This window comes from Primulina huaijiensis, chromosome 9 (genome assembly GCF_012295235.1).
Source record: "Primulina huaijiensis isolate GDHJ02 chromosome 9, ASM1229523v2, whole genome shotgun sequence".
In the NCBI taxonomy this organism is placed as follows: Eukaryota; Viridiplantae; Streptophyta; class Magnoliopsida; order Lamiales; family Gesneriaceae; genus Primulina; species Primulina huaijiensis.
This window is the reverse complement of record NC_133314.1, coordinates 11,739,491-11,747,894: the sequence shown is the minus strand read 5'-3', so window position 1 is coordinate 11,747,894 and position 8,404 is coordinate 11,739,491.

Genomic DNA, 8,404 nt, shown 5'->3' with positions numbered 1-8,404 from the left:
ACACTGAGAACATTTGCGTCTCACGTTGTAAACACAAAGAGAAAAAGAACTATATGCCAAATTCAAGAAGTGTGAATTTTGGTTAAAAAGTGTGGCGTTTCTAGTACATATAATTTCTGAATTTGGGGTGTCAGTAGACCCAAAAAAAGTAGTGGCAATCAAGGATTAGCCACAACCGAAGACAGTAACTGAAGTAAGGAGTTTTCTTGGTTTAGCTGGCTATTATAGGAAGTTCGTGGAAGGATTTTCGTCAATTGCCATTCCTCTTACTAAACTTACTCATAAGAACTCAAAGTTCATTTGGAATGAAGCATGTGAGAAGAGTTTTGAAACCATGAAAACAAAACTCGCAACTACACCAGTATTAATCCTCCCTGAAGATGGCAAGGACTTCACAGTATATAGTGACGCTTCAAAAGGAGGATTAGGGTGTGTACTTATGCAAGAGGGTCAGGTAATTGCTTATGCCTCATGGCAACTAAAACCATATGAGCAGAATTACTCCACTCATGACTTGGAGTTAGCCGGAGTGGTATTTGCGCTTAAAATCTGGAGGCACTACCTTTATGGAGTAAAATGTGAAGTTTTTACTGACCACCAGAGCCTTAAGTACATTTTCACCCAAAAAGAATTAAACATGAGGCAAAGAAGGTGGATGAAACTTCTAAAAGATTATGATTTGGTAATCAATTATCATCCGGGTAAGGCGAATAAGGTGGCAGATGTTTTAAGCCGAAGAAACTTTGGAAAAGTAAGCTTATCTTCACTATCAGCACAATCATGAATCCGTGAAACCATCAAATTAAAGCAGAGCCAAGACACCTCCATCCTTAAAATTAAAGAACAGATCCAATGAGGAAAACTTTCAGAATTTCAAATTGATGAGAATGGTATCCTTTGGATGAGAGGACGGTTGTATGTGCCCGATGTCGATGGAATTCGAGAAGAAGTAATGACCGAGGCACATAAATCGAGATTTTCAGTACATCCACGAAGCGCCAAAATGTACAGAGACCTGAAGAACAAATACTGGTGGAATGGAAAGAAGAAAGACGTAGCCGTCTTTGTTTCCAAATGCCTAACCTGTCAACAAGTCAAGGCAGAACATCAAAGGCCTCGAGGACTTTTACAGCCATTGGAAATACCGAAATGGAAGTGGGATAACATATCTATGGACTTTGTAGTCAGACTACCAAGATCAAGGCAAGGTCACGATGGGATCTGGGTAATCATTGACAGATTGACCAAGTCTGCACATTTCTTGCCAGTGCGGATGAATTACAACTTGGACAAGTTAGCTACATTATATATGGACAACATAGTGAGACTACACGGAGTCCCAATAAGTATACTGTCTGACAGAGACCCAAGATTTGTATCAAGATTTTGGAAAAGCTTTCAAAAGGCCATGGGAACTAAAGTAACTCTAAGTACGGCTTATCACCCACAAACTGATGGCCAAACCGAAAGAACAATTCAAACCCTCGAGGACATGCTGAGGGAATGTGCTCTAGATTTTCTTGGAAACTGGAGTGAACTGTTACCCCTGATAGAATTTTCCTATAACAACATCTATCACAGTAACATCGAGATGGCTCCGTATGAAGCTCTGTATGGCCGAAAGTGTAAATCGCCTCTATACTGGGATGAAGTCGGAGAAAAGGCTGTTACTGGACCAGAGCTCATTCAGATAACCATTGACAAAGTAGCCATAATCAAGGAAAGACTCAAGACAGCCCAAGATAGACAAAAGAGCTGGGCAGATTTGAAGAGAAGACCGTTGGAATTGGAGATCGGTGAAAAGGCTTATGTCAAGGTCTCTCCCATGAAAGGAGTGTTTCGGTTCAGTAAATCCGGAAAGTTAAACCCGAAATATGTGGGACCGTTCGAAATATTGGAAAATGTGGGAACCTTAGCCTACCGTTTTGCCTTGCCGCCTGATATGTCCAGGATTCACAATGTTTTCCACATCTCACAGCTGAGGAAATATGTTCCAGATCCGAGTCATGTTCTTAAAATTTCACCACTGATGATTGAAGAAAATCTCAATGAAGGGCTCAAATACGAAGAAGTCCCTATCCGAATAGTGGACTCAAAAGACCAAGTGTTGAGAAATCGGACCATACCTTATGTCAAGGTACAATGGTCAAATCATACTGAAAGGGAGGCAACTTGGGAACTGGAGGAGAAAATGCGTTCACAATACCCTCATTTATTCAAAAGCTCAAGCTGATCCAAGTTTCGAGGACGAAACTTTCAATAAGGAGGGAGGAATGTGAGAACCCGGAAAATTTCAATCCGAAGCAAATAATGTAAGAAATATAAACTTAAAATTTAGCTTAATCTAAGCTCAAAAACTTTCATTCTAACTATAAACTTAAATATGAACTTAGATTTTCAGCTAACATAACTCGAGGGAGTAGCTTCAAAGCTCGGAGATTAACTCAACATGAAGCCGAGCTGCAAATAACCGCATCCATAGAAGTGATGTCACTTGAGGAGTAATACCCCAGCTCAAGGACTCGATCTTTCAGCTCGAAACAGCTCAACCAAGCTTGTCCTAACAAGACCAAAAATGGAGCTAAAAGATGAGCTAAGGATTTGGACAAACTTATTATGCAAGAAACAACTTTTGAGATAACCAAGGAAGAAGCTAAGGGATGAGCTAAAGGTTAGGACAAAGTAAGTATGCAAGAAAAGACCGTTGAGATAATCCATGAAGGAGCTAAGGGAGAAGCTAGGAGACCAAGACACATTAATGATGCAGGAAAAGACCTTTGGTGCTTGGATTACCTTTGACCACCATTATGAGCACATTCAAGTCCATTCTTGAGCCCCAAGATTTCGGCCAAGAGGCTATATGAATGGGCTATCTTTGGCCTATAAATACCACATCAATGTGATAGAAAAACCATACCAAAAAGCCTCCAAGTTTCGGACCTCACCCTCCACAAAATTCTCCAAAATTTCGGCCACGTCAAGAAAGGAAGAGAGAAGGAAATTTCGTGCTGTCAAGTACTAAGAACCTACATCGAAGTGCCGCTCAATCGAAGACAGCATTTGTTGAGGTTACGTCGAAGTGCTGCTTGATTTTGGAAAGGAAGCTTTGTAAAAGAATACTGCAAATTCGGTAAGTGGGCTTTTGTTACATATTTTGTTGTATTTTTAAACTTTGATATAAATAATGTGACATGCATATATGTGTGTCCTCATTTTCGAAAATGGCTATCTGTTTTGTTTAAAATTTTGATCGATTATGTAATGCCCGAGATTTAATTACTGTGATCAGATATGACTTAATTGACAGAATTAAGATTGTAGGAGCTCACGTGGAAGAGACGGGCGTCTGTGCAAGATCAACAAGATTTTTGGTACAGAACTCTTGGCGCCCGAGCGGTAGAAGATGATTGCTCGAGCGCCAATGTATCATAAAAAAGATTTCGGACAGAACTCTCTCCGCCCGAGCGGTAGTTTTTGATCGCCCGAGCGCCAGAGTAGAATAAGTTAAGGCTCGGACAGAACTCGCCGGCCCGAGCGGTAGTTTTTGACCGCCCGAGTGCCGCTTGGATTTCATGAAAATGAGACACGTTTCTTTGACATGCAAATGGATGTATATAAGCTGATTTTTCTCAGAAATTGGTAACAAGAATCGAAGGAATTTTCAGAGAAAGCTTCAAACTCTTCCGTGGCTGAGAATAGTGATTGGGAAGGAACCGACTATCAGAATTTCAATCCAAGTACAGTTTTGAGATTCTCGTGACAAGAGCTTCAACTGGATGTAAGTTTTCTTATGTTTTGGTATGATTTGAAATTATGCTATTGTCAGAATTGAATAGGATTCATATATGATGTTCTTGACATGCTAGACATTATAGAATCGAAGTCAGATTAAGAAACAGATTGATTACGAATTTGTTATAATTTTTCAGATTATATTGAGTGGTATTGGACAGATTTGGATTATGGTTGGATTATGGATTATCTTGGATATTGGTTATGATTTGTAATTGATATCTATTGCTGTCTGAGTTGACGGGGATATTGAGATTTTACCGTTATGCCGTGGATTTTGAATTAAATCCAGTATAATCAGATTCAGTGTTGAATTGAGAATGGAATATTGATATTATTATTCTCGATATATCGTTTCAGATTTACAGAGACAGTCTTGAGTTCAGAACTGATATTGCTTCAGACTGAGACTACAAACGGAAGGTATAAGTCAATGTGGTATTGGGAGAACGACTTAAGTGGAGACTACCGACTTTGATTAGAGATAGGGTTTGTACACATGATATTTAGTTGTTAAACCTTTGTTTAAATGATTGTATATAGTACAATACTTGTACTTTAATACTGACATGGAGGATCCCGCTGTTGTCGTGTTTGTATGTGTGCTTGACAACAGGTGGGACAGGTTCAGGGATGAGGAGATGAAGAGAGATCTTGACTAGAGTGGAGACTACGGACTTTGATTAGCGATAGGGTTTGTACACTTGATATTTAGTTGTTAAACCTTTGTTTGAATGATTGTATATAGTACAAGACTTGTACTTTAATACTGACATGTATATTAGATTGAATACCATTACGTTCCGCAATTTAAAAAAAAAAGATTTTATACCCTGTTGATTATAATTGATTAAATTGTCCCAATGATGATTAAAAACATGAGTAGCGTTCGGGTCCCCACAACAGGTGGTATTAGAGCGATAGATCCTTTAGACTGAGATAGAAGCTAGTGAGCGGGGTAGATTTAGTTTTCTTTCCTGCTTTTGAGTGCTAGCATGATTCCTGCTTTAATACATGTTTGCCTGATTATCTGATTTTGATATGGTAATGTGTATTATTGGGAATGGATCAGAACCGATTCTTTATCAGAGGTAAGATGATCAGAAAAGGACTGAGACAGATTTGTCAATTGTGATTGCTAACCCTTTTGATAATCAGATATGCCTCCTCGGAGAATACCAGAGCAGGGTAGCACTCCGAATCCTCCAATGGACGTGACAGCAACGCCAATGGTGACATTGTTAAAGAGATTTCAGTCATTCCATCCGCCGACTCTGAAGGGTACTGAGACTTCAGTGGATTGCGAAAGTTGGTTAGACGATATTGAGATGTTGTTCGAGTCATTGGATCACACCGATGAGCGGAGAGTGAAACTGATAGGGCACCAGTTACACGATGTTGCAAAGAACTGGTGGAATACAACAAAGAAGGCATTAGAACATCGAGGTACAATTATTACCTGGAATGTGTTTAGAACTGAATTTTATCAGAGGTTCTTTCCAGTGTCGTATAGGAAGGACAAGGGAGCCGAGTTTGCCAATTTGAGATAGGGCCAGCTAAATATTGAAGAATATGTGGCCAAGTTCTCTGCACTGTTGCGGTTTGCTCCCCACGTGGCTGAACATGATGAGGCCATTGCAGACCAGTTCATTAATGGCCTGAATCCTGAAATCTTTACCTTGGTGAATACCGGGAGGCCAAACAAGTTTACTGATGCATTGAACCGAGCTAAAGGAGCCGAAGCCGGTCTGATGAGACAGAGAGGAGCTTCGTTCGTACCTTCAGCACCGGGACCACAGCAACCACCTCCTCGATTTGAGAGCGGCAGTGGTAGTGGAAAGAAAGAATTCCTAAAAGCTAGGGGAAAGCAATTCAAGAAATCTGGAAGTAGCTCATCCAGTTCGAGTGGCTCAAGACAGACTGGTCAGGGCCAGAGCTATACAGGACCCTACTGTAGCACTTGTGGAGGGAATCATTCCACAGAGCAGTGCCGATGAGTGTTTGGCAGATGCCGTATTTGCAGGCAGCGGGGACATTTTGCCTGAGTATGTCCCCAGAGAGATGCTCAGAGGCCGCAGGGTGCTGAGTCATCTGGATCAGTAGCTCAGACTGGTAGACGACCATCTGTAGTCCACTCCTTTCGGCCAGCATCATCCCAGTCACAGCCGAGGCCAGGAGGAAGCCAGACAGTTAGCCAGCCTCCTAGACAGCAGGCCAGAGTGTTCGCTTTGACTGAGGAGCAGGCTCAGGACGCACCAGACGATGTTGTTGCAGGTAACTGTTTTATTTCTGGTTATCGTGCCTATGTATTGATAGATACTGGTGCATCACATACATTCATATCTGAACGATTTGCATTGATGCATTCTTTGGCCATTGAGACATTATCTGCTGTAGTGTCTGTCTCTTCTCCGTTGGGGACAGGTTTGATATCAGTGAAATCTGTGAAACTTTGTATGCTACAGTATGATGGACATGAGATTGAGTTAGATTGTATTGTTCTTGGGTTATCTGATTTTGATTGTATTATAGGTATCGATATGTTAACCAAGTACAGAGCCACTGTTGATTGTTTCCACAAAATTGTGAGATTCAGACCGGATATGGCTGATGAGTGGAAATTCTACGGTAAGGGTTCTCGATCTAGAATTCCTTTGATATCCGTATTGTCTATGACTCGATTGTTGCAGAAAGGAGCGGAAGGATTCCTTGTCTATTCAGTTGATTTACTGAAACCGAGTCCATCATTGGCGGATTTTCCAGTGGTTTGCGAGTTTGCTGATGTCTTTCCAGATGAGATTTCTGGTTTGCCTCCGATTCGAGAAATAGACTTCAGCATCGAGTTGATGCCAGGTACAGTTCCGATTTCTAGAGCTCCGTACAGAATGGCACCGATTGAGTTGAAAGAGTTGAAAGAACAGTTGGAAGATTTACTGGCCAAGGGTTACATCAGACCGAGTGTATCACCTTGGGGTGCTCCAGTATTATTTGTGAGGAAGAAAGACGGTTCTATGAGACTCTGTATCGACTACCGGCAACTGAACAAAGCAACGGTAAAGAATAAATATCCCTTGCCTCGCATTGATGATTTGTTTGATCAGTTGCGGGGTTCATCTGTATATTCCAAGATCGATTTGAGATCTGGATACCATCAGCTGAGAGGCAGGGATTCTGATATCTCAAAGACAGCATTCAGAACCAGGTATGGACATTACGAGTTTATTGTCATGCCGTTTGGTTTTACGAATGCACCGGCTGTATTTATGGGGTTGATGAACCGTGTCTTCCAGAAATATCTCGATGGTTTTGTGATTATATTCATTGATGATATTTTGATTTATTCGAAGAATATGATGGAGCATGCGGAACACTTGAGAACTGTGTTGAAAATATTGAGGGCTGAGAAATTATATGCTAAACTGTCGAAATGTGAATTCTGGTTGAGACAAGTTGTATTTCTGGGTCATATTATATCCGGAGATGGTATAACAGTTGATCCCAGTAAGGTTGAGGCAGTGATTTCTTGGCCGAGACCGACATCAGTACCCGAGATTCGCAGTTTTATGGGTTTGGCAGGGTACTATCGTCGATTTATTAAAGACTTTTCCAGCATTGCAAAACCGATCACTCAGTTGACTCATAAGAATGCTCCATTTGTCTGGTCTGAGGAGTGTGAGTCCAGTTTTGTTGAATTAAAGAAGAGATTGACCAGTGCACCGATATTGACTATACCCTCAGGTACTGGTGATTTCGTAGTTTATTGTGATGCATCTCACCGAGGACTGGGTTGTGTTTTGATGCAGCGAGGGCATGTTATCGCTTATGCCTCAAGACAGCTGAAGCCTCATGAATCTCGTTACCCAATTCATGACCTTGAATTGGCAGCCATCGTCTTTGCATTGAAGATATGGCGACATTATCTGTACGGTGAGAAATTTGAAATCTATTCTGATCATAAGAGCCTGAAGTATCTGTTCTCACAGTCCGAGTTAAATATGAGACAGCGAAGATGGCTTGATTTACTAAAGGATTTCGATTGTGAAATCAAATATCATCCAGGAAAATCCAATGCAGCAGCTGATGCACTGAGTTGAAAGGTATGTTCCTTATCCTTGTCGACGATTGGTGTTTCGAATTTGATAAAAGATTGCTGTTTGTCTGGATTAGCCTTTGAATCAGATCGTCAGCCTCTGAAATTATGTGCTATTCGGGCCGAACCAGAACTGATATTACAAATCAAAGAAGCACAGAAAGTTGATCAGAATGTACAGAACTCGATATCGATGGTCAGAGCAGGGCATCGATCAGAATATCAGGTACGTGATGATATACAGTATGTGAATAATCGTATTGTTGTGCCAGATGTTTCGGAGTTGAGACAACAGATATTGTCAGAAGCGCATAGCAGTCGATTCAGCATTCATCCTGGTGGCAGAAAAATGTATAATGACTTGAAAAGATAGTTCTGGTGGAAACAAATGAAAGCTGATATTGCAAGGTTTGTATCCAGATGTCTGAATTGCCAGCAGGTGAAAGAAGAAAGAAAGAAACCAGGAGGTCTACTGCAGAGTTGTCTATTCCTGAATGGAAATGAGATCACATTTCTATCGAT